Raw genomic sequence first — 26569 nt, forward strand, 5'->3', positions numbered from 1 at the left:
CAGCCTTTTACAGTTAGTTCTGGCAACACGTTTCAAAATGCACAATTGTTTTGTTTTGTGTGGTCTTCGACTAAGAACCAAATCCAGTTTCTGCAGCCCTGTCAGTTGTCACAGGCACCCAACACTTCCTTCTGCCTGCCATGGAGTAGCTTTGGAGAAAGAAATCATTTTTTCTCCTCTTTTTCAACCTTTACCCTAGGCCTTTTCTACTAAAAAAAAAAAATCAGAGATTGGTCAAATCTGTATTTTTAGGGAATCTTTTTCTAGCTGTGTTAGGGCAATAGTTGGTGATCTGGTGACCGAAGAAATCCCTGATTGATGAAATAACCTGTCCCCAAATGTTTCTGCAATAAAATTGTGCCCTGCCATAAGAGCGCTACCCCAGACAAGGTCCTGTGAGGAGCCCCTCAACATGGTAGCAAGACTGCTCAGATGGTCCTGGGAGAGGCTCCATGCACTGGGGCTCAAGGACGGGCCCATTCCATCCTTGTAACCTGGGGCATGTGTCTCCTCTTCCTCAACCTAAAGAAGAGAAGGTAGTTTGTAATATTTATGCCTCACTACTCAATTGCCCCAGTAAAATGCATAAATGGGTTGGCATGAATTTCGTATATAAAGTTCATAATTTAAACTTGCTGATCTTTTTCCTTCTAGGGGAAGGAATTTCAACCCAAATGCCCATCACATAATGAATAAATAAACAAAATATGGTATATCTATATAACGAAATATTATTTGGCCATAACAAGGATTGGATGAAACTGAAAACATTATGCTAAATGAAAGCAGTCACAAAACATACTTGAAGGGCCCCATGGAACTAAAGTGACAATACATCTCTACCCAAATGGCAAATCCACAGTGAGGGTCTGGGGAAAGAAACTTTGAAGTATGACTCAGTGATCTCGTCTTGCACTTTGGCCGCCCTGACATTTACTAGCTTTATGGCTTTAGTAAAGACTCAAACTTCTCTAAACATGGATTTTTTCATCAGCAAAATTACGATAACAGTGTCTTCATTTGTGAGGATTGAATGAAACCATGTGTTCAACACTATAGTAATTTGTTATAGAAGTAGGACTCCAATCACTTCTTGTATCTACACCCTTGGTGGTCTCTTCCCACACTGATTCTGGGATTAGCCATGTGACTTTCTTTGACTGATGGCACATTAGCAAACATAATTTGAGCAGAAGCTTAAAACATACTGTGCATTGGGACTGCCTTCTAATACCACTCAAGTTTGGTATTAGATGCTTGGACTAGCCTGCTGGAGATATGTAGCTTATAGGTCAGCCAGTCCAGCCACCAGCCATGTGAGTGAGGCCATCTTAGACCATCCTATCCTAATTAAGCTGTCAGGTGACCATAGCCATATAAGAGACTCCAGGTGCAGAAGAACCAACCAGCTGAGCTCAGCCCAAATTACTAACCCACATATCAAAGACCACTAGAAACACACTTGTAGTCAAACAAAATTAGCTTTACTTAATGTGCTGCAGAAAGGGAGAAAATACACCAAAAGAACCAGGAAGGGAAAATTGGGAGGGTCTTATTATAGGATTTGGGTGTCTGCTGGGTGATTTCATGAAGGGTTTAGAGAAAGCAGAGGCAGAGTTTTTCATCAGGTGCTGTCAGAAAGTAGGGGCAACTTGGTGACTGGATCTCTTGGTAATTTTTATCTATGAAGCAGGAGGATTAAAGTGGGATGAAAGCTGTCAGTAGCAATTCATATTAGCTGGAAGAGGGAGATGTTTCATTATTTTTCAGTTGCAGGATGTCCTTGCCTCTGTATAGTTGCAGGCATGATCATAAGATAGTCTTGTCTCTGTCTTATTCCATCATGGTCAAAGGATGGTCTTGTCTGAATATTGTTTATATGCCATGCAAATTGCTTAAGTACATTTAGGACTACCTACCAGCTGGACTACCATTAGGACTACCAGCTGTTGGCTCTTGGTGCCATTTTTCATGTTCTTATACACAGCATCACTGGCAAGTAACATGGTTGTTTGAAACTTCTAAGTTTGGGAGTGATTTTTAATGCAGCAATAGACAATTCATATGAGCTCTTTGTAACAGATAAGTGCTGAGCAGGCTTTCTGATTCCTTTGGAGGTTATATATATAGAAAGCCCCAACTTCACTGAAGTCCACCTGGAGGAGATAAGCATGATGTGGGGAGTTGACCAGGACCTGCTGAGAACAAGGGACAGGTAGGGACCACAGAGGGCTGTGCCAGGAGGCCACATACATGCGGCAGACAGGGCCTGTCTACCTCTTTCTTGAGTCTGGCTCTGCCTCTTTCAGGTGTTGCTTTCCAGGACCAGACCATGATGTTCTATCTTCCTTTCCCAGCCCTTCCCAATCCAGGGCCCACTCCTGGCCCAAAGGGTCAAGTGTAGGTTCCCCAGGACCTCTTCTCTGTTAACATCTTTGACAGGCATATGACAACCTGTGATGATTTGTGTATGAATAATCTATTCTGTTCACACAGGCTCCTGTGGTTTCAGCCATCATAAATAATAGAAAAGCCCATTTGATTTTTGGTAGAAGGATATACCTGCCCTTGCTCTGGGTACAGGAGGTGCTGACCCATTTCAAGCAGATGTGATTGGGGAGTAATAATTCTTGGTTATAGTTTCACCCTTTGAATGACCAATAACCCAAGAGTGAACTCTTACGCTTTTCAACCAGGTGCTTTTAGCTTAAATCACTGTGGGCCAGACCCTGGCAATAAATCTCCTGAGGATAGGTCATGCATCTTGCAGTTATTTCTTCTCTAGCCAAAACCTTCAGTGATGTTCAGGGAAGAGAGAAGGATGGTAAATCTTATTTTCCTCTTACAAATACTCTATGGGCTGTTCCTTACTGACAGTTTAAAAATTGACTCAAACCTGACCAACTTCTGGGAGGTATTCTTTCATTCAACCACAACAATATGTTTTTCCATTCACCCTCAAAGCCAAAAGCAATCCCTTTATCAGAGTCTGTCAAAGTCAGGTGCAGAAAGATCTACATGACTGAAAAGTAAGCACTCATACTGGTTTCATGAAAAGGAAGAGAGTAAATCCTAGTGGGAACAATGGGACATTTGTCTTGATTCAATAGGTTCTTGAAAGAAAATGAGAAGCACTTGATTCATTTGAGGGTTTGAATTAATTGTATTTTATATGAAAATTTATTATTCCCACCACAGGGAACTCTTGAATTTCAATAGACCTCTATTTCCTTCCTACTTTATCAAACCAGCCAAAAGCCCAACACTGGCTAATTGCAGAGTCAGAGTATCACCTGAACCACAATAAACTGGATCATCTACTCCTGGCTGTACAGTTTGTCAGACAATGTCAATGTTAAGATAGGAATGGAATCCATACTTTGAAACCACAATCACTTAGCAAAGTGTTTCCACCCTTGGTGAAAAATCCACTGGCCAGATTCCTGGCTCTGCCCCCCTCTGGCTATCACATAAGCATTTTGTATCTCAGTGTCATTGTTTGTTTGTCAAATTGCAATGAGGAATGAGAAAAATAATACAAAATTTCTTTCAAAAATATGAAATGATAAACCTATTCTTTGATAAATTTTATAATTTATTTAATTTGTTATTCCATGACATCTCACTAGCATCACAATGGCAGCAGCTAAAACACATCCTTTCCACAAGTAACAAGAATAACTTGTGAGCTCCCTAGGGATAGGAGCCATTCCAATTCATCTGTATATTCACTGCAACACATATCCCCCAAGGAAACATCCCCAGGATATGCTTGTTGAATAGCTAGATGGAATACTGAGTGTATAGGTGAATGGATGAGTGGGTAGGTGGATGGATGGATGGATGGATGGATGGATGGATGGATGGATGGATGCAGGGCTAAGACGGTATGCAACAGTATGGGTATTCAAGTCATCAAAATATTAAAGTAATTTCACATCAATTGGTAAAAAGCCCTTTCCCTGAGCTCCTCAAGTGTCTCCTATTGTCCTGGCTGTTTTGAATCCTCCTGTTCATCCCAGAAATCCACCAGTCCTTTCCACAACCGGCAACTGAAGAGTTGTCATCTGGCACAGCATTCCGTGCTGACAGGTAATCTAAGCGGTTGATGCCAGTGTCCCACTCAATTGTGAAATATTTTGAATTCTATCTTGCTTGGATGGGTGACAACCATTTCATTATTGGGCTACTTTTAAGCTATTAGCCCTTGGATAAGGTTCTTAATAAATCCTATGAATGAGATTTAAATTTGTCAGTATTTCCTAGCTCAAAGCATAAAACTACTTCACAATACTACAACATAACCTGAAGTCTTTTTTTTTTTAATAACTTGAGGTCTTTTAAGGCTTTAATTTTGTTATTGAGTTTCTTTACTTCACCACACTCCAAAATTTCCAAATAATGATTTGCCATATGTGGGTTGGGGCTTTTCCCTCAATAAATCACTTATTATATTAATTCACTTTTTTTAATAGCATGGGTTTTGGGGGGAAATGCCTGCTGACCAATCATAAAATCATAACCAATGGGTACATCTAGAACAACCCTTCATTAAATATTGGGAGAATTTGTGACAACAGTATATTGGCCTCACCAACCAGAGTTCATAGTCCATCTTGTTTTGAAAGAGGAGGTGTTGGTCTCACATAGGCCCTGCTCCAGCCACATTGCTGATGTCCACTTTCCCTCAGTTCCCTGTGACAGTTTTTGAGCAGTAATGCCCCCACACCCAACACAGACACACTTAACAATGATAAATAATAATTTCCAGGGGCTGCCTGGGTGGTTCAGTCAGTTAAGTGTCCGACTCTTGATTTCAGCTCAGGTCATGATCTCAAGGTTCGTGAGTTCAAGCTCCATGTTGGGCTCTGCACTGACAACTCAGAGCCTGCTTGGGATCCTCCCTCTCTCTCTCTGTCCCTCCCCCAGTCACACTCACACACATATGTCAGCATGCGCACACACATGCACACTCTCTCTCAAAATAGATAAATAAACATTTAATAATGACAATAATAACTTCCAGAAACAAAACAGTGTAACATTAGGAAGGGAATACATGTTTTCTGTGGGCCTTTTCATTATTGTGTCAGGTACTAGCTGACCCTTTGGTCCATCTTCCTCTTTCCAGACCATGCCCAGGGTACAAAGGAAGAGGCTTTTTCTCACACCTTATCAAATAACTGAGAACATCAGTTTACGAACTGTGGGGCACGGTCTTCCCTTGAGACAGACTAGAGTTTTGGGGAAGGTGGTCCCCCCCTCAAAGTCTCAAAGGCAGAAGAACTACCCCTGAGCATTTAGTCTCAGGGTTGGAGGGCAGGAAGCAGACTCTTTTTGCCCCAGTTTATCTCTTTCTGCTGTGTGTCACATTCTTAAAACCATAGAATGCATCATCTACTATTTGGAAAAGTTCTATCAAAGGGAAGTTTCTCTGAGAAACATAACAGTTAGCATTCAGAATGTGTACCATAAGAAAGACTTTACACAGTCAGGCCAGGCAATGAAATGGATCAGTCGCTTCTGCATTTTGAGAAGGGGAAAACATAGTGGCTGTCACTCTTCAACAGAGAGTATATTGAATGATATTTTATAATTAGCTCCCACTTCTTTGACACAAAGAATAAAAGAACTGGAATATCTCAATTTCCTCCATCAAAGCATCAGAAAGAAGCATTGGAGTAATATCGGGACAGCCACCTTCAACAGCACCTGCCAAATTTCAAGTGGAGATTTTCTTCTGCCAACATCGTTTTCCATTCCCCTTCCACTAGAGAACTGTTGAATTCCCCCTTCAAATGTAATATTCCTTTTTTTTTTTTTTTGACAAAGCATAATAATAGTGTCAAATAGTAACACATTAGAGGAAATAAATCTAACATAGAAGAGAGAAGTCTTCAGTGTTTGCTGAATGTACCAACCACATGGGTCTCCAGGGTTACAGGGCTGATTTGCATCAGACTCCTACTCTTCCCCATCCCCCATCCCCTTCTGGGCTCCCTGGAGACCCTGGCAGACAAAGTTCCCATCCCAGAAAATGGCATTTGAAGTTCTCATGCAGGATTCCCCTCACACTCACATCTCCTGCTGTCAGGGCCTGACTGAATACATCCATGTGTTTCCAGGTACAGCTCCTGCTTGGTGAACTGAAGCCTTGAGCCATGACCTCACCAGGAAGGATTTGCAGCCTGGCTCCCGGTGGGTGGTTGTGGGCATCTGGGAACAAGAACTATTGGCTATAGATGTTTATCTGATTCCCCTTGACAGAGCTGACAATCTGGGGGAAGGAGGCACTGGGCCCACAGTCTGAGTGGAGGGTCTCATGGCTGCTGCGCAGGGCTTTCCTCACTAACACATAACTTCTATAATCATAACAAATTTAGAATTTTTAAAAGAAAGAAATGAGCTCTGGCCTCCTCACTTCTGAGATGGGAAGAGAGGAATGGAGGAATAAAAGTCTTTTTCCTTTGTCTAGGAGAGATGGTTCAAAAAGCACACAGTGAGGGGCACCTGGGTGGCTAAGTCGGTTGAGCGTCTGACTCTTGATTTCGGTTTAGGGCATGATCCCAGGGTCCTGGGAATAAGCCCCGTGTCGGACTCCATGCTGAGCATGGAGCCTTCTTAAGATATTCTCTCTCTCTCTCTCTCCCCTCTGCCTCTCTTCCCCACTCAAGTGTGCTCTCTCTAAACAAAATAAATTAAAAAAATAAATAAACATTAAAAAAAAGCATAGTGAGAGTGGAGCTCTGCCCAGGAAAACAGAAATCTCTCTAGGTCTCTGAATAGAGAAATGTAATACAAGGAATTTGTTGATCGAGTGACAGGAGTGCAGGGGAATTCAACAGGAGACAGTGGACAAAGTTGAAATTAGGCATAGCAGGAAGCTACCAACACACCAGGGTTTGTGGCCACGGCCAAAGCCAGGTCTTCCTGTAGGTGCTGAGACTGTGGTGAGATGATCCAGTGGGAGCTGGGACCACAGGGAGGGGCCACGTGGCAGAAGTGGGGCCATGAAGAAATGCAGCCACCATTGAGATGCAAGAGCAGAGAGAGTGAGGAAAGCACCAGGGAGTGCTCCCTCCAGTGTCTGCCAGTCCTCCTGTTATTGACCATGCTTATCAAAGGCCACTGGTAAAGGAGCCAGGAAATTGTAGGTCTCTGTGATCAGAGGAGCAGAGGAAGGGCTGGGATGGATCTGAGGGACCACTGGGAACTTGCCTTTTGTTTTTTGTTGTTGTTGTTGGTTTGTTTTTTTTTTTGCCCTGATTTACAGACCAAGAAGACTAAGACCAAGACTAAGAGGTTAGATGGCCATCCCATAATAAACAGCAGCTGAGCTCTTCTGGCAGCATGGCACCCTTGTGAGAAGGAACAAGAACGTGCTCTGATGTGGGGATGAAAGAAGATCTCAGAAAGACTCTGGAAGACCTGAGGGCAAGGCTGAGAAAACCATAATAAGAGTTTGCTCAGGATGGATTCCTAAGCATGGGTGGGTTCTGAGGTCTGAGGGTTGGGGTGGGTGTCTTGGGCAAAAGCAGAATCTAAACCCCCAAATCCATTATGGGGCCTAGGGTAGAGTTGGTCTGTGTTACGGCAGAGGAAGAGAAATTAGGTCAGGGCTTCCAGTCATATAAAGGTGATTTTGTAACCATATCATGTGCTTGCAGTGGACAACCTGTTTGTTATTTGAACCACTAATGCTTTGCACTATAATAATATTGTCCTCAAACTTTTTAATGCTATAGGTGTGCTGTTGTGAACTGAGATAGCTTAATGATTAGTTGTCCAGGCAGGCTGGGGCCAGAAGTCCAATGCTGCAGCTTACTGTCATGGCCAGAGACACCTTATCTAACCTTTTAGTTTCCTTCTCTGGAAAATGGGTTTGCTAACACCTACCTCACAGAGCTGTTATGAGGATTACAGGAGATCATAAACTTAGCAACAAAGCACATAGCACAGACCCCGGCTCCCAGAAAAGGCTCAGATAATGGCAGGATAGGTCTGCAGGAGAGAGAATCATCTCACAGCCTTGGACAGGACCACCCACCTGCCAGGACCCCTGGCTGCTCCAGTCCCAGGCCAGACCAATGAGAACACACAGAAAAGAATAGCCTTCTTCCCTCAAAAAATTAAAAACAGAACTACTATATGATCCTGTAACTTCACTTCTGGGTGTTGATCCAAATAAAAGGAAAACAAACACCAATTTGAAGAGATATATGCACCCCTACGTTCATTGCAGCATTACTTATGATAGCCAAAGTATGGAAGCAGGCTGTGTCCATCAATAGACAAATGGATAAAGAAGTTGTGGCACACACACACACACACACACACACACACACACACACACACACTGGAATATCACTCAACCATAAAAAAGAATGAAATTTGGCCATTTGAGACAACATGGATTGACCTAGAGGGTATTACGCTGAGTGAAATAAGTCAGACATACAAAGACAAATACCATATGATTTGACTTATATGTGGAATCTAAAAAACAAAACAAAACAAAACAAACAAACAAAACAGAAACAGTCATAGATAAAGGAAATAAACTGTTGGTTACCAGAGTGGAGAGAATTGGGGGATAAGCAAAATAGGTGAAGAGGATAAAGAGATACTAACTTCTAGTTATTAAATATTAAGGCATGGAAATGTAATGCACAGCATAGGGAATAGAGTCAATACTATCATAATAACTTTGTATGGTGACAGGTGGTAACTAGACTTATTGGGGGAGGTTTTGAAATGTATAAAAATATTAAATCACTATGATGTACATCTGAAACTAATAGGATATTCTGTATCAATTATACTTCAATTAAAAAAAATAGCTTCCTTGCCACCTGTCTTTACAGGATAAAGAATTAGAGGGTCACCTGGGTGGCTCGGTCAGTTAAGCATCTGACTTCGGCTCAGGTCATGATCTCACAGTCCATGAGTTCAAGCCCTGTGTTGGGCTCTGTGCTGACAGCTCAGAGCCTGAAGCCTGCTTTGGATTCTGTTTCTCCCTCTCTCTACCCTTCCCCTACTCATGCTCTGTCTCTCTCTCTCTCTCAAAAATAAACATTACTAAAAAAAAAAAAAAAAAAAAAAAAAAGAGTTGGAGGTAGCAAACTGCTTTCCCAGCCTGTGGCTTTTTAGTCACAAAAATACCCCAAATCACAGCCTGTGGAAATAGTCCCAGAAGCAACCTCGATCAGAAGAATATACATTTGCTGGCAAGATACACAGTCATCAAATGCTCATGAAAGTACAATCATGTTGAAAAAAAGAAAGTTAGAAAGACCCTGGTGGAGACGGGAAAACCTGATGATACAGCCTCCCACTGGCAAGGAGGCTGGTTGTAGTCCCGGGGTCGGGTACTCTGAAGGAGGGTAACTGCTAGATGGGGGTGAAGGGGCAGTCAGTGGGCTTGTGAAGATGGACAGACATCTCTGAACATCATGGGTCCCCCATCTATCTTCTGTAGACAGCAAAGGAGCAAGGAAGACCTCAATGGGCTGAGTGACCACAGCGAGGGCAGAGGCAGAGGGCAGAGGCGGCTGATGGAATGGCTTAACTACTCATTATCAAGGGCATGGGGAAACCAGCACACAGAAATGAAGGAGGCAGGGGGGTGGGTGGAGCCAGTGAGAGGAAACAGAACTCCACAGTGACAGTCAACAGATGAGTCAAACAAATAACAATGGGAGTAACAGGTAACTCACTTAACTCACAAGAGTGGATGCCCACAGTAGCTAGTAAAATACACAGTTTCCTGGAAGCTTCCTGAAAACAGGAATCACTCCTTGAGGAACTTGGTCAGCTTCATCTGGGCTTCTCAGCCAAGATTCTAGGACAGTTTTATTTCCTTAGAGTTGAGGAATACAACCCCTCACTACACTCCCCACCATTGTCAGGGTGCAATCACAATAACTCTGCAGTTCTGTCTAATGTCAAGATAATGATCATTAAAAAAAGAGAAACTACAGTTCCTGCAGGGATGAAGAAAGAGAAGACAAAGGAGAGAAGGCTCTGGAAACTCTTAGGAGGGCTACGGTCTCTGAGGTCCATGATGCAGAGGGTAATATCTATTTACAAACTTTCCTTGGGCACCACCAGGTGAGCGGCTCTGGGCAAGGCTGCTGAGCTCTGCCCCACACTGTGTGGGATTGCAAAGAGACAGGAAGTGGATGATGCCCAGATGGGATGTGTGTTCTAATGGAGGTAGAAAGGAGGGTGTGCCTTTGTGCCTGGGTAATTCAGGTAAAGATTGACAGGGTCATTCTGATGAGAGTCTGGTGAGCATCTTGGTCAGGGAGGGGTTTGAAGATGGGCACAGTGGGCAGAGATGGAAGTACGGATGAAGACATTCCAGGGAGGGACAGCTTCGGCAAAGGGGCAGGGGTGGGACGACGGGGCATGCTCTGAGGACAGTTAAGTCTTTTTATGTGTCTTGAGTGGTGTGCTGAGGAGGTATGTTCCCCCAGCAGATATATATTAGTTTAATGTTAACATGTAACACAGAAATCCATGCTTTATCAGTATGCATTTTATTGAAAATTTGGGGGGCTGGAGGGAAGAATCCAAGCTTCATCTGACTGAATCAGCTGTCAAATAGTGGGTGATTCTAGGCATTCTCAGTGATGTGGGACCACAGTAGCTTAGCAGTAGGGTCCCTGGAGGACAATCCCTTATGACAGGCTCAGAGGGGGTGACAGGCCTCATGGGCCAGCCTGGTTCTGTAAGGACTAACAAAGATTCTCTGCTTGACCAAACTTTACTCAGGCTCCCAAACCTTCTCCTAGGAACATCTCTGCACATCCTTATAAAATCCAGTTTTAACAAGAACCCTCCCCTCGATATCTGATCACCCTCACATCTGATCAGGCTCCTCATCCCCCTCCCCTCCCCCCCAAGTGATGTCTGATCACACTCACCGTCTTCAGTAAGAATCAGCAGAATCCTGTTGGGTTGGGTTAGCCAGAACCCCTCTTACCTCTAATGCTCCCTCTTAGTAACATTCCATGGACTGACCCCTACTCTGCTCCTGGGCCATAAATTCCCACTTGCCCATGTTGTATTTGTTGTTCAGGGCAAGGTCTCTCCCTGCTGCAAAATCTCACTGTGGTTGTCCCTACATGTATCACAATGGTCCTGAATAAAGTCTGCCTAACCATCTTTAACAAGTATCATAAATAAATTTTTCTTTAACAGGACCACCAGCCTCCCCACTCCCGCCCCACCTGCCACCACCCACATACCCATTTCCCTCCTTTCCTGCCCATACTGCACACAGTGAGGCCGCACCTTTCCTGTCCATGTCACCCATGGTGGGGGTCCAGCGGGAGCCCCCCAGCTTGGGGCTGCCCTTGCAAAGGTAGGCACTTCTCCACCTCTGCCCCTGGCACGTGAGAGCTGCCACAGCAGCCCGTGTCCACAGATACAAGGCTGCGAATCGCTCTGTCCCTGAAATACATCCTATTTATATTAAATTGGTCACAAAAGTACATTAAAATAAAACACGAGCATATGCTTTCACAAACATGTGTTAAGCAAAATTAAATGTTTAATATACAAGCTGCCATGGATATTCCCTTAGGCAGATTTTTTGCCTAGACCAAACTGGCTGACACCATTCTTCTTTTATTTAAAGTTTAAAGGAAATACAGAAAAGCTTTTCTCTTTCATTTTCTTCCTCTCAATTCAGCCTTAAAACCATCAGGTAGTGCAGAGCAAGGTGGAGGAAAGCCCTGGTGGCTCCAGGCAGTGTGCATATAAAACTATGTATATATATTCCCTAGTTCCGGCCACATCTGGAAGCAGTGAACCCTACCCCAAAAGCAATGAGCTAGGCTCCCAGAACTCCTAAAAAAATTTTTTTTGAGAGGGAGAGAGAAAGGGTGCAAGTGAGTGAGGGGCAGAGAGGGAGAAGGAGAGGGGGAGGGAGGGAGGGAGAGAGAGAGAGAGAGAGAGAGAGAGAGAAGCAGGACTCACCTGAACCAGGGCTCAAACTCACAAACCCTGAGATCAAATGTCAGATGTTTAACCGACTGAGCCACCCAGGTGCTCCTAGCTCCCAGAACTTTTAAATATCACTCCAAACTAAAAGAAACCATGACTCCTTAGAAAAATGACTAATACCAGACCTGGAGCAGGGAACCTACAAAATAAGCCTGGGACATCTTGTTGTTCCACAAAGTGGGAAAGTGCTCAAAGAACAATGGGAATATGTCAAAAGGACTTTGGCCTACAGGCAAAATCTGAGACAATTTTATTATCAAAATAGATGATAGACTCATTGTCTGTAGTTGAACCAGTTGGGTTGATGACTCATTACAGTAAGAGTGAACACACAGAACAGGGAACCATGGGGAGTTCTCATGAGAGGGTGTCAGAAAACCTATTGTAGGATTGGGCTTTGATTTGGAAGGGTTTGAGGAGAGCCCAACAACGTAGGGTTCACTCTGGATTGCACACTGTCAGAAAGTGGGGACATTTCTGTGATTGGGTGCCTCAATACTCAATAAATTGTATGTCTATCTAGCAGACCAGATCAGGAATACAGCCATAATGGTAAAGAAGCAGTAAAGAGAGGGCTGTTTGGCATTTTGTGGGTTGCATCCTGTTTTCCTTGTGCCAAGACAAAATTATGAAATGGCCTTGTTTTGTCTCAATTTACCATGGTCTCAGAGTGACCTTGTCTGATGTTGGTGCTCTAGAGATGATCTGTGTCCAACAGAAGAATATAACATGGGCTGGCTGCAAACACCAGGCAAGCTTCAAACACGACACCTGGCTGTAAGCATCAGACTGGCTCGCATGTCTCAGGGACTGCCTTTTCCTTTCTCAGTAATAATGGACTAGAACCCATGGGACAAAATCAGAATCTACAAATCCTTACAGATGTAAAGAAATCCTAGTTAAATTGAGCTAATGATGAGAAATGAGATTTCAAAAATTAGTAGACTTTATGTTTTAGAGTTACAGAAAAATGATACAGAGTTCCCATATATTCCCCACCATACACACACACATACACGCACACACACAGAGTTTTCCCATTAACATCTTGCATCAGTGTGGTACATTTGCTACCATTTATGAGGCAATACTGATATATTCTTATTAACTAACTCCATAGTTTACACTAGGGTTCACTTTTTGTGTTGTACCTTCCATGGGTTTTGATTAGCATATAATAACATGTATCTACCATTACAGTATCCTAAAGAATAGTTTTACTACCATGAACATACCTATTCATGCCTTCTTCCCTCCCTCCAACCCTGGCAACCAGTGGTCTTTTTATTGAGTCCTAAGTTTTCCCTTTTCCAGAACATCATATAGCTGCAATCATATAGTATGTAGCCTTTGCAGATTGCCTTCTTTCACTTGGCAATGTGTATTTAAGTTTCCTCCATGTCTTTTCATGCCTTAATATCTCATTTCTTTTTATTGCCAAATAATACTCCATTGTATGGATGTACTACTTTCTCCACTCACTTATTCCAGGATATTTTGGTTGCTTCCAATTGTTGGCAATTATGAATATTGCTATAAACATTTATGTGCAGATTTTTGTATGGATATAATTTTCAGCTCATTTGGGTAAATACCAAGGAGCATACTTTCTGCATCATATAGGAAGCCTATGTTTAACTCTATAAGAAACTGCCGAACTATCTTCCAAGGTGGTTGTACCATTCTGCATTCCTACTAGCAATGAAAGAGATGTGATCATTACATGTATTGTGGTATTCTGGATGGGATCTTAGAACAGAAAAAAGAATTAGGCACAAACTAAGGGGATTATGAATAAAGTATGCAGCTTAATAAGGTATCAATATTGGTTCATCGATTGTGACAAATGTATCATAGCAGCATAAGATGTTAATAACAGGGAAAACTGGGTACAGGGTACACTGAATTCTCTGCACCATCTCTGCAAATTTTTTGTAAATGTACAACTATTCTAAAATAAAAAGTTCACTATTTAATATTTTATTTATGTATTTTTAAATGTTTATTTATTTTGAGATAGAGAGTGCTAGCAGAGGAGGGGCAGAGAGAGAGGGAGAGAGAAAATCCCAAGCAGGCTCCAAGCCATTAGCACAGAGCGCAGCGGAGCGGGGCAGGGTGGGGATGGGGTGGGGGGAAATTCCATGAACCGCAAGACCATGAGCTGAGCCAAAATCAAGAGTCAGCCACTCAACCAATTGAGCCACCAGGCACCCCCAAACTTTATTTAATATTTTAAAAAGGAATGTCAGAATATCACCATTTTCCAGTCTCCCCAATGAATTAATATGGTAGGAAGCAACAATGACTACTGTAATTACAAAAAGAGAAACAACCAGACATTATGTGCCTCCTATAGTCTTGCCAAAAGAATTAAACTTGAGACTGGTCCAGTTTCTGGCTTCAGCTGACAATCTGCAGGAAATGCAGAAGCCAGGGGAACATGTTTTTCTGCATCATAACCAACAGAACCCAACATCACCTATCAATAATGAAAGAAAACTCCAAAATGAAAAACTAGGAAAGAGAATGTAGCAACACACTAAAAATAATAATAATAATAATAATAATAATAATACTCCACCATTTATTTTTAAAGAACAGAATGAAAGGTTAAAAATTTTAAAAATAAGAGGTGAAATTAACTTCATTTGGAGATGATATGGATGTATACCCAGAAAAAAAAAAAACCAAGATAATCACTGGTAAACTATTAGAAATAAGAGAATCGGTGAAACTTGTGTAAAAGTAAAATCAGTAGCTTTCCTATATGCAACAATAACTAGCTAGCAAACATCACAAAAGAAGATTTCACTTCAAAATAACACAAAAACAAAGTAAAAATTGCTAGGAATAAGATTATTAAAAATGTCAAATATGATAAAAATAATTTTAAACTCTTGACAAAACTGCAAGGACAATTGGATAAATGGAAAGATATATCATGTTCAAGGTAAGAAAATCTACCAGATAATAAGTGTTAATTCTTCCTAAGGTTATCTACAAATTTAATGTGATCCCAGGAAAATAACATCAGTTCAATACTCAAATGATAGGAATTTCAGCAAGAACAAAGACGATGGTAGGAAAAAATTATCAAAGAAAAATATGATTTCTCAAGCAAAACAGTCTAGATTCAAAGGGCCCTTTGAATTCTCAGTACAATAAATGAAGAGGAGAAAAAAGATGCATGCCAAGGAATTTGATTAAAAAAATTACAGAACTAAAGTAATCAAAACAAAGCTCTTAGAAACTTATGTAAAGGGAGAAAACTAAGCTATGACTAAGGACCAAGACTCAGAAAAGCATCGGATCTCCCAGAAACTAACTTTACTGTGAATTAGAAGACATTAGTGAAGAAACTCCTTTAAAATGGAGTTTTTGTAATTTATATCCACAAAAAAATATTTTTTTTAGTAAATAAATAAAGAGGCACCTGGCTGGCTCAGTCAGTAGAGCATGTGACTCTTGATCTCAGGGTTGTGAGCTCAAGCTCTACATTGGGTGTGGAGCTTACTTAAAAACAAACTCACATCCAGTTGAGGTATCACCTAAGTATGGGGATAAAACAGTGACTTTCTGTTGTTCTATTTTCAAAAAAAAAAAGCTATTTATGGTGGAAAAGTCAAATGTGTATAAAATTAGACAACAGTATAATAAACTGCCAAGTACTAGGTTTAACCATGATCTGATCAACAATAATCAGGTTATGGCCAATACTGCTTTATCTACATTCTAACCACATTTCCCCTTCTTGTCCTAGTGGTGGGTCTCTCTAAAAGATAAGAACTTAAAAATATAAGAATAATGCTACTATTCCATCTAAAATAGAATTGAACATCATCAGATTCCAGTATTCAAAATTCCAATTATTTCATAAATGTCACATAATTTTAAAAAATATAGTTTGTTGGGGAGCCTGGCTGTCTCAGTCAATAAAGCATGTGACGCTTGATCTTGGGGTTAAGTTTAAGCCCCACACTGGGTGTAAAAGTTACTTAAAAATAAAATCTTTAAAAAGAAAATATATATATAGTTTGTTTTTAATCAGCATCTATTTAAGGTCCCAACATTGTTAATAGTTTGCTTTCTGAAATATTTTAATCTATAATTTCCTTCTCCATCTATTTACCTTGTAAATTATTTTCTTGCAGGTGCTTTTTTTTTCCCTCTTGAGATTTATTTGTTGAAGAAACTGGGCTGTGTGACCTGTAATGTTCCCTATGTTCTAGATTATTTTGCTGACTGTGTCCCCGTGGTATCAATATTCTCCTTTGTTCTATTTCCTGAATATTGGTATTTGGAATTAGAAGAGAATGAGAACTTCCCTTGGCACACTTTCTCAGGAAGTTAAGGAGGATGTGTTCCATTAAAACCATGAGGTAGACCAAAGACCTGCAGTCCAGCTCAGGAGAGTGGCAAAGATGTTCTCCCAGATGTTGTGGGGATGAGTCTTAGATGACAGCTCTGTAGCATATCGAGGGGGCAAAGTCCAGATTGGAGCAGGAGAATGGTGAGAGCCCCACAGAGAATGTCTCCAAGAAAAAACTGAAATTATTATTATACCTGACATGTTTAATCATGCTGAGAGTAGATTTCCAATTCTATAACAGAATTTAGGACTGACTTGGTGATAACAATGTAGAAGACTAAGAAATAGAAAAAAAATAGGGGCACCTGGTTGGTTCAGTCGATTGAGCATCCGACTTCGGCTCAGGTCATGATCTCACAGTTCGTGAGTTCAATCCCTGCATCGGGCTCTGTGTTGACAGCTCAGAGCTTGGAGCCTGCTTCCGGATTCTGCGTCTCCCTCCTCTCTGCCTCCCCCCTGCTCATGATCTCTCTGTCTCTCTCTCTCTCAAAAATAAACATTAAAAAATTTTAAAAAATATATAATTGTATAGGAAAGGAAATAAAAGTATAGTCCACTGCTAGTTCACCCATTACCCAGTCAAAATAATGCAAATACTGAATACTGATTTCATCTTAAAGAGCAATATAACTCTGTTGAGAGAAGGGGAGAATGGGAACAGGTTTCAAGGAGAATCTGATCTTACCCCTTATTCCCTGCCAGGAATGTCCACCAGAAGTCAGCTCCAACCAGTTTTTTCTATTATTTTTTAATTAGTTCATCTATTCACACGTGGATAGTACTTATTACTAGACTGAGACAGAGTTCAGTAAAGGTTCGATCTGAAATTTTCATTTTCATTGATGTAAGAACTGAATACCCTTATCCATATAAATAAGTAGATGGGAGTGGGGGAAGATTTGTCAAACAATCCACCCAATTCTTGGAATTCCTTCCAATTTTATGCTGAAACTCACAAGGAATATATCATCAGATAACTGAAATTTAAAACTTAAAAAAACTTTCCTGGGGCGCCTGGGTGGCACAGTCGGTTAAGCGTCCGACTTCAGCCAGGTCACGATCTCGCGGTCCGTGAGTTCGAGCCCCGCGTCAGGCTCTGGGCTGATGGCTCAGAGCCTGGAGCCTGTTTCCGATTCTATGTCTCCCTCTCTCTCTGCCCCTCCCCCGTTCATGCTCTGTCTCTCTCTGTTCCAAAAATAAATAAACGTTGAAAAAAAAAAAAAAAAAACTTTCCTGTGATGGTAGCTGGGGAGGAAAACTTTTCCCCCAACTCTTCTATGTTCTTTGACTGGTAAATCAATATAAAACAGATTAATGGGAGAAAACAAATTTAATTACATACACATGGGAGCACCTTAAGACTACGAGACCCTCAGGCATACAGGCAACTGGGGCTCATATGTCACCTTAAGCTAAGGAGAAGGGGTAGGGCTCTCTTTAGGGACTTCAAAGGAAAGGAAGATAATTTACAGGAAGATAGGCAGAGAAGATGTCTAGTAAATAAATGTTTGGGGTGCCTGAGTGGTTCAGTTGGTCAAGCATCTTGATTTCAGCTCTGGTCATGGTCTCACAGTTCACGAGTTCAAGTTCCTCATCGGGCTCCACACTGACAGTACAGAGCCTGCTTAGAATTCTCTCTCTCTCTCAAAATAAATAAACTTAAAAAAAACAAAAACAAAAACAAAAAACAAATGTTTGCCATGTCAATGCAGAGACAATGGAACACAGAGAGGAATTTGATCTCCAGGCCCTGCTGAGCTTCCCCCCAGCTCAACACACCTAGCCCATATTCTTTATATCTCTGGAGATAGTTCTCTTCCTGGGCCAGGCCCTTTATCTTAATTCTTTTAGGCAGCTAATGGGTAGACAAAAGCTCTTCCTGAGTCTTTTGGGCCCTGACTGACTTCAGCTCAAAGTAATCCACATGCCAAAGTGGTACATTGGGGAGGCTCATTCTGAACCCCTTCAAAGTATAAAAATATTTCTTGGGACACCTGGGTGGCTCAGTTGGTTAAGCATCCAACTCTTGATTTCAGCTAAGCATCTGACTCATGATTTTAGCTCAGGTCATGATCCCAGAGTTATGGGATCCAGCCCCGCACTGGACTGTGAGCTGAGGGTGGAGTCTGCTTAGGAGTTTTTTTTTCTCTCTCTCTCCCCACCCCTCTGCCCCTCTTCTCTGCTCCTGCACTCTCTCTCTCTAAAATAAAATTCTAAAATTAAAATATTTCTTAATCTGCAATTTTTCTGTATTGAATAAAGATTATAATTATAGCAGTATATGTCTTATCAAAATGGTACATCAGGAGTGCCTGGCTGGCTCATAAGAGCATGTGACTCTTGATCTCAGGGTTGTGAGTTTGAGCCCCACATCAGGTGTAGAAGTCACTTAAAAATGAATTAATAAAGGGGTGCCGGGTGGCTCAATCAGTTATGCGTCTGACTTTGGCTCAAGTCATGATCTCACAGTTCAAGTCCCACATCGGGCTCTGTGCTGAGTTCAGAGCCTGAATTCTGCTTTGTATTCTGTCTCCCTCTCTCTCTGCCCCTCCCCTGCTTCTGTCTCTCAAAAAATAAATACACGTTAAAATTTTTTTTTAAAAAGAGATGTACTTCTAAAATGTTACTTTCCATTATTTGCTTTCAAAAAAATTTAAGAAGGCATTATGGTCATAGGAAAATTCTTAAAGTTTTTCATTTCAATTATCATACATATTCTTTAGTACAAAGAAGTATGTTTGGTAATGAATAAAACTTAGGTATTCTCTAACAGGATAAAGTTATTGGAAAAATAGAACGGAATAGGGTTGCTTGGTGCTGGGGGGCTGGGAAACCGGAGGCAGGAGGTGGAGGAGTCAAGGCTGGGGACCCAGGGTCCTAGAGTAATCTCTCTCTCTGCACTCTGCTTCCCTACCCAGGACCCCAGGCCTCAGTTTCTTCTCAGTATGTATTTAAAAATATATATATTTCTGGAAAATAGATATTGTTCTGCTTTGCTATTATTTCACATTATTTTTTCATATATTTCTATTTTTCCATTATCTATTCCAAATTCTGAGAATTTAATTAGCATAAATGTGATTAGGGCAGCCTCCCCTGGGAAGGGGACATTCACACCTGCCTGCCTAGGACCAAACCCCAGAGAAGCAGGTGTTTTAAGGGCCCAGGGCCATGGGCCTCATGGGCAGGACTCCTCCATTCTCAAGACAAGGGACCTGAACAGAGACACCAAAAGCATCTCAGAACCCAGGGTTTCCAAACCAGGCTCTCAGAACATCAAGGAGAAACTTAGAAGTTGTCCCCCATCTTAGACCCAGAAGTGCCTGCCTCCTTTTGGGAGATCATTACGAAACAAAAATGTTAGGATGTTGAGAAACAGTAATTGGCCCAAGGGCTTCTCCCACCATTTATTCCCCATCAAAATTCATAACTAACTAAATAGACAAGATTTTCTTTTCTTTTTTTTTTTTTTAATACTTATTTATTTAGAGAGAGAGCACAGGCGGGAGAGGAGCAGAGAGAAGGAGACACAGAATCTGAAGCAGGCTCCAAGCTCTGAGCTATCAGCACAGAGCTCGACGCGGGGCTCGAACCCACGAGCCGTTGGGAACATGACCTGAGCCGAAGTCAGACGCTTAACTGACTAAGCTACCCAGGCGTCCCAATAGACAAGATTTTCTAATAATAAACTCAATGTCAGCAATATGGCTTTTGCAAAATATGTCCTAAATTATTGTTTTTAATTTGAGTTTTGTTGGTTTTATAGTTGAAAATTTATTTTGGTTTTATATAGCCATGGGCATATGTTATATGTTTGCACTTAGTATAAAAATAATTTAAATTCACACAGGGGGTCTAATTTTTTTTCTTTGAATAGGATCTGTTCTTTGCTCAAATTTGAAAAACACTGCCTTAATGTATTGTCATGACAGACTTCAGAGAAAAGCTGGAAAGAGAAAAGGAAAGCCACACCCAGCTCAGACATGCTCAGTATGTCATGTCAGAGAGGGCCTGAGAACTGACAGGGAAGGTGCTCCTGGGGCCTTGTGGGTCAGGTGAGGGAGGGTTGCTCTGAGACTGTATTAGGGGGTAACCGAACCATGGCCCTGTAATACTTGGGGCTCTCAGCTGCTATTGACAAAAATCTTAACTCAGACCCAAAGGGAATGTCCTGGTTTTGGGAGTGACCGGGACCAGTTGGAATATCTGGAATATCCTCAGAACCCTTCCCTATTATGCCCTACTGCTCTATGCATCTTAGCTTCATTCTGGCCAATTTTAAGAGGAATTCCCCCACTGAGGGACAGGGGCAAAGCCCCAGTTTAACATCTTCCAAGCTTGGCAACCTCAACAGAAAAGACCTTATTTCTACCACTGTGTATCAGACCCAGGGCATGTGGACCAGACCATGTCCAGGGAGTGGCCCAGGTAGGAATCCTGTGCCCACATGTGGTCAAAGAGGGGGGCTGGTACTACCAAAAGGAGATAAAGGGGACACTGTGCTGGCCAAAGCAGTAGCTCCGTTATTCTCCACCCTACTGTACCTGCTGAGCACTGTTGCTATAAGCCCCAGACCTCAGCAGTACTAAGCCTGGCAGAAAGAGTGGAATTAAAGAAAAAATTACTCTGACGCTTGTTAAAGCAGTAAGGAAGACTTCATTCAAGACTACTGCAACGAGGGAGAGAGATTGGCCTCAACTCTAAATCCAGCAAAGACAGTGGGGATTTATAGTCAAGGAGCAGCGTGAAAGGCCAGTGAATGGAACATTACTAAGAGGGAATATCAAGGGTAAGGGATTCTTGCTAAACTGACTTAATAAGATTCTTGCTCTAGGCAGGCCAAGGACTTGGACATCAAAGGTGGAAGATGAAGAACTTGATCAAATATCAAGGGTGGGTATTCTTTCTAAACTGACTTAATGGAAACTCAGCAAGAATGGGCACAGAAGGCCAAGGTCAAGGCCTAGTCAAGAAGAAGGCTCACAGGGGCCTCACTGACATTTGGTAAAGGAGAGAGTCTTTGTCATAAGAGCTACCCAAACCGGGCTTAGGGACAGGAAGGGCCACCAGAGAGGAGCTTCTGCTCAATACTGCTGCAGTCATAAACTGCAGGGATACGTTCCCGGAAGAGACCACTCACATGGAGTCTTGGGTCTGCCCTGTAAATGTGGGCACATAGGGAGGAAAAATCATTTTCTCTCTACCTTTCTAGGTCGTGTGGAAGAGCCCCCTGTACTAAGACAGACTATCCAGAGGAAACAAACAGAAGTTTAATAACATGTGTACCTTAATGGGGCTTTAGGGTGATGGTGGGGTGATCCAGAGCTGATGGCCAAGAGAGAATTCTTGAAGACGTCTTAGGTGCAAAAAGGTGATTTTATATAAAACATGGGGACAGAACCTGTGGGCAGAAAAAGCTGCACAGGGGTTGTGATGGGTAACTGATTATATACCCTCAGGTTGGGAGGGGGTCAGGGACAGCATAAGTCTCTAAGGAATTTTGGAAGCAAGGTTTCTAGGACCTTGAGGGGCTAGCCGCTGTTAGGAAAAAGCCATTTATTACCATTTAGTAAAACCTCAGTCATGAGACCCTTCAGATGTATATCAGGGGCCATAAGCTTGGAGTATGATTGCCAGCATATATCTTGGGGGAGGTGAGATAAAGGAAGTTTCCAAAGGAATTTTTATATGTTAAAGTAGACTTACAGGTTCCTGGGGGTCAGGATAATGTTAAGCCAAGATCCCCTTTTGCTAGCAAAGTGTCATCATGGAGGCAGTTGAGCTCCTAGAGGGAGGTCACTCTGCCAGTTTCAAGGGCTTGTCAACGGGCTGTAGGCAGTAAGGGAATTTAAGTTTTCATTTGCCTTAGTTTCCCACATCACCATGGCAAGCAGTTAAACACCTTTCTTTTGTTCTTGGGTAGCCAGGAGTGTCTGAGGAATACCACACATATTCCAGGTGGAGGCGGGGGAGGGTACTAGCTTATACTTTGCCCTCAGCTTGTGTTCTGCTCCCTCATCTTGCATATACAGAAGACACCCAGGAAAACTGAGGAAAACGCCCTGAAATACCCACATCATCACTTTAAATACCATCTTCAGCTAAAGACAAAAGAAGGATGTTGGTGGGAAGGGAGGCAAGCTATGGGAGGTTAGCAGGAAAAATCCTGGCTGTTATGGATTTTTGGACAAGGCTGTTATGCAGCTTTGAGTCAGGTGCAGTGACAGGGGCTTCCTGTGATTTAGTCATCCTTCTCTTTCTGGTACAAAGAGGGAGACAGTGTTCCAAACAGAGATTTCCCTGATAAATGTAAATTTCCTTTTACAAAAGACTAAATTCTACTCTATTTTTAGAGCTTCTCCTGTGTCTGCTTTTTCTCAGAAATAATCAGTTCAAAATAATCCTTATGCCAAAAAGGCACATTTTGGACTGGCATATTCTGCTACCCCTTCAGGGACAACCTCTGAAAGCGTGGAGTATATAAAACAAAGGCCAATGATGACTGCATGCCCCTTTAAACACATATGAGATTATTGACAAGCTGAAGGGTCATTTGCTGCTCTAGAGAAATGCAACCTGGGTTGACATACTATTAACATACTGTCAACCACCGATCAGACTGTGACATTAGATACTGACTTGCAGAGATCAATACTTTATAAATGGGTTTTGTCCCGTGGTCATGGTTTTCTTGCTTGGGTGGGTATCAGCCAGTTCCCTACCGAATCCAGCAATCTCCTCTCTGCATTCTTTCTTTCGCTGGATGTGCACACTGGTTTCATTTTAAACCGTCTCACTGCTTCAACAACAGACTTGACCAAATGTTTGTCAACAGTGTTTATGCAAATCATTGAACAAAGCTCTAACTATAGTCACTTCTAAACTGATCTGAGCACTCCACCTGCAGAAGGGTTAAGACATTGTCAACCTGTGGGGTGCTGTGGGGATTTTCCGGGTCCCCACAGGTACCGATCTCGGCAAGGGCAGTGGGAGCACTCTATTTGCACAGCTCACACTTCCTCGGTTTAGAAACTTATTGATTCAAATATGCAAAAAAGCCTGGGGCAGGGACTGAGTAGGTGTGAAAGACAGCCTGATGGCTCTGCTTAGCATCAATTAGCATTTCAAAAAGTGTCAAGTTGCTGGAAGACTTTTTTTTTTAATTGCTACTAATAGGAGGTTCTGGAGGGAGCAAGGAGCTATCCCGCAAAAAGAAAGGAGTACAAAGAGAAAAATGAGGGGTGGGGGGAAATGAGGGACAGGGTGGGGCTTCACCTATAACCTCAAAAGGCACTTACTGGGGAAAGGGGGACAGACTTCAGAATCCTGAAAGCTTGCTTCTCTAGCAGAACTTCTTGAGTTTTCCATTCAGTGGAGCTTCAGCCCCAGGGAAGCCACTTTCCTTTAACATCCATGGTGGTAATGCAGAGACAATGCTAAACACTAAGAAAAAAAAATGCTTTTCTGTTCCTCTGCTGTCACTTTATTGTATTTTTTTTTTTTTTTAAGGAAATAGAGCCATCACCATAACATCACTCCCTTCCCATTACTGAGGATATTTTCCCTTTGAGCAGTTGAGGGTGGGAGGGAGCCGGAGCTCCAGAGCTGTTATGATTTACCCAGTGTGGAGATAAACAAAGCCTTCCTGAATGAGAACAGGCAGAGGCTATTTGCTCAGAGCTTGCAATGGCAAGGGAGTCCGTCACCATCCCTTGTGCTTGGCGGGGACTCAACAACAGGCAAGGGAGTAGGAAAGCTTATAGTGGAAGATAGTGGAAGGCTTCAGGAATGCTCTAATTGGAGGCTGCTGGCATGGGGAAGCTGGAGGAGGGAGGGCTAATCAGAAATGGGGCATCCTGTGGCATTGGTTTGGGGAGCTCATTTGGCATTCTCTGGTTGGTCCTGATTTAGCGGGGTGGTTATTAAAGAGAGAGAGAGAGAGAGAGAGAAAGAGAGGAAGCTGCAATCACAGCTCAAGCACTGACCCTTCAGGGACTGGTTGCTGCAGAGGCTTGAGTCAGAGTTCCATTGTCATGTATGGTCTGACCATTGCCTGTACATTCAGTCTCTCACCAGAGTTATGTTTATCATCCCAAGATCAGGCAGAGGAATTGACTTGTTCTTGGATCAAAGTAAGAGCCGCTACAAATCTAAGGCACAAACGGCAACCAGTTTAAAAACACCTATCATTGCACCTGAAACGGCACTCAGAGGAACGCTGGTCTCCCAGTCCTGATGTCACCAGGAAAATGGGTCCCCCCTCCGGGCTGGCTGTCAGTGGCAGTTCGATGGGCTGGATTGCCGTACAATGCAGTCCAAGTGTCTGAGTATGCATGGCTTCCTTGGCCCCTCTCCAAGACTTCTATATCAACAGGCTTCCTAACGCTTCACTGGGGGGCATCTTAATCAAGTAGCACGTCTGGAGGCAATGCAGGTGCCATGGTGAGAGCCAGGAACGGGCAAAACGTCTGCACAGTGGGTCAGGGACCCAGAGTGGGCACCCACAGGGGCCAGAAAGCCGCCCTTCTCTGGAGGGTCCAAACACTTGGCTAAGAGAGAGACCGACCTGGAGGAAGGTCCAGGGATGAAGGACAGATCAATCAACGGAAGAAATGAACCACGGAGAGCTAGACAGCCAGAATAACTGATGTCACCACAGTTCACTAAGTTGGAACGGAATCCGATTTTGTGCTTGGCTCAGGCTGCCCAGAGCAACATGACAGCTAATGGAAGAAGTGCCCTGAGCTGCGGCGGTCACGGCTGTCCAGAGACACACTCCCGAAAGGAACCTCGGGTCTGTTCTTATTCTCTTCTCTAAGCCAAGAAATCCTATTGCTTACGTCGTGCTCAAAGTCGGTATGTTTGGCAGAAATATCCTCGTCAGTTACCTCCTTCCCCCGAGCCCCTGAAGCTGGGGGCTCCAGCTCAAGCAGAAGTACGAGGTCAGAAACCCTGCCCTGGGTGGCATCTGTCAGCTCTTCTCTTGAAGGAAACCTGGCCCTTGACACTAAGTGGGTTTAGAACGTTGGGTTTAGAGTCAGGAGGTAACCTGGGTATTGAGTGACCCTGGCATAAGCACTTAAACACTTGGTGCTTATTTTAGGACCTGTCAAAATTAGGGATGCCATCCCTGTCTGAGTCAGGTCATACTCAAATTCTTTTTATCACAATTCGATAGAAAGCCAGGACTCTGAGGGACAGACAGCAAAGGATTTCCACCTCTTATTCGCTTATGCCTATTCCCTTGCCTTATGAAAGGCAAGTCCCATAAAATCCACAAATACCTGGCTGCAACTGCCTCTGAGTTGGGATTCTACACATGACCAAATGCCCTGGATCTGGTTTGGTTGACTTGTCTTTGGGAGCAAAAGAACATAGAGGGCTACAACTGAGGCTGTATCTTTGCAAGGCACAAGGGATCCTAACTTATTTCTTCTACCTCTTTCTTGAGGACAGAAATTCTGGGTTAAAGGCGACATCTAATCACAAGGCTCTTCCCTCATGTGGGTCACAGTGAGACACCCTTCCCCCACCCCCCTCACCCCAGTCTTGACTACAAATGTTTTTCAACAAGCAAGCATAATTTTAAACAAGAAGAGAAAATTAACAAGAAATTTGCAAAATTACATGTACTTTTCCTCATTGCAGATATGCCGTACTTGTCCCGGAAAGGAATGTATCAATTATTGCATCATTGCTTAAGAAAAAGACACTTTTTCTATTCATTTTATCTGCTGCCAATGAGAAAGAAAAATCTCCAGCACCAAAAAGCTTTTCCCCCAAGATTTCCCAAAATAGTATCAGAGTTTCTCTACCAGTCAAATGTTACACCAGCTTGGTCTGTGTTTGCATTCCAGAGACAGGCATGACTGGTAAAAATATATCCTTGTGATGAAAAGAATTCTATTTCTTGCAGACAGGGCATGTGTGTTGACTGAGAAAAGATAAGGTTCTTGCTTAGGTTTGGGGGTGAGAGGAAAGAAGGCTAGGAATAAAAGATCCAACATTTTCTTCTTACCAGAAGTGAGCTTTTGATCTTACCAAAGAAGAAAAAGTGGCTCACAGAGCCTGCTGGGGACAGGATGGTGGAGTGATGTGTAAGCAAGCTTCTCAGCATCACTGCACCCCTGCCCAAGAGCTCACAGGGTCTGCTTGAAGCTGACCCCACTGGTCACAGCCAGCCCATTA

The 26569-nt window shown here is 42.6% G+C and overlaps 1 long non-coding RNA gene across 1 annotated transcript in view; it reads right to left on the reverse strand.

Annotated features, from left to right (window-relative positions):
• LOC147575586 (uncharacterized) overlaps positions 1-25808 on the reverse strand; it is a 63584-nt gene extending 37776 nt beyond the window's left edge. Inside the window, exon 1 of the long non-coding RNA XR_015242537.1 lies at positions 25270-25808. This is a non-coding gene — a long non-coding RNA (uncharacterized LOC147575586). The remainder of the gene's footprint in view (positions 1-25269) is intronic.
• Positions 25809-26569: the final 761 nt, after the last annotated feature.

Source organism: Puma concolor, chromosome D3, assembly GCF_028749965.1.
Source record: "Puma concolor isolate L17-30 chromosome D3, mPumCon1.1.hap2, whole genome shotgun sequence".
NCBI classification, from domain to species: Eukaryota; Metazoa; Chordata; class Mammalia; order Carnivora; family Felidae; genus Puma; species Puma concolor.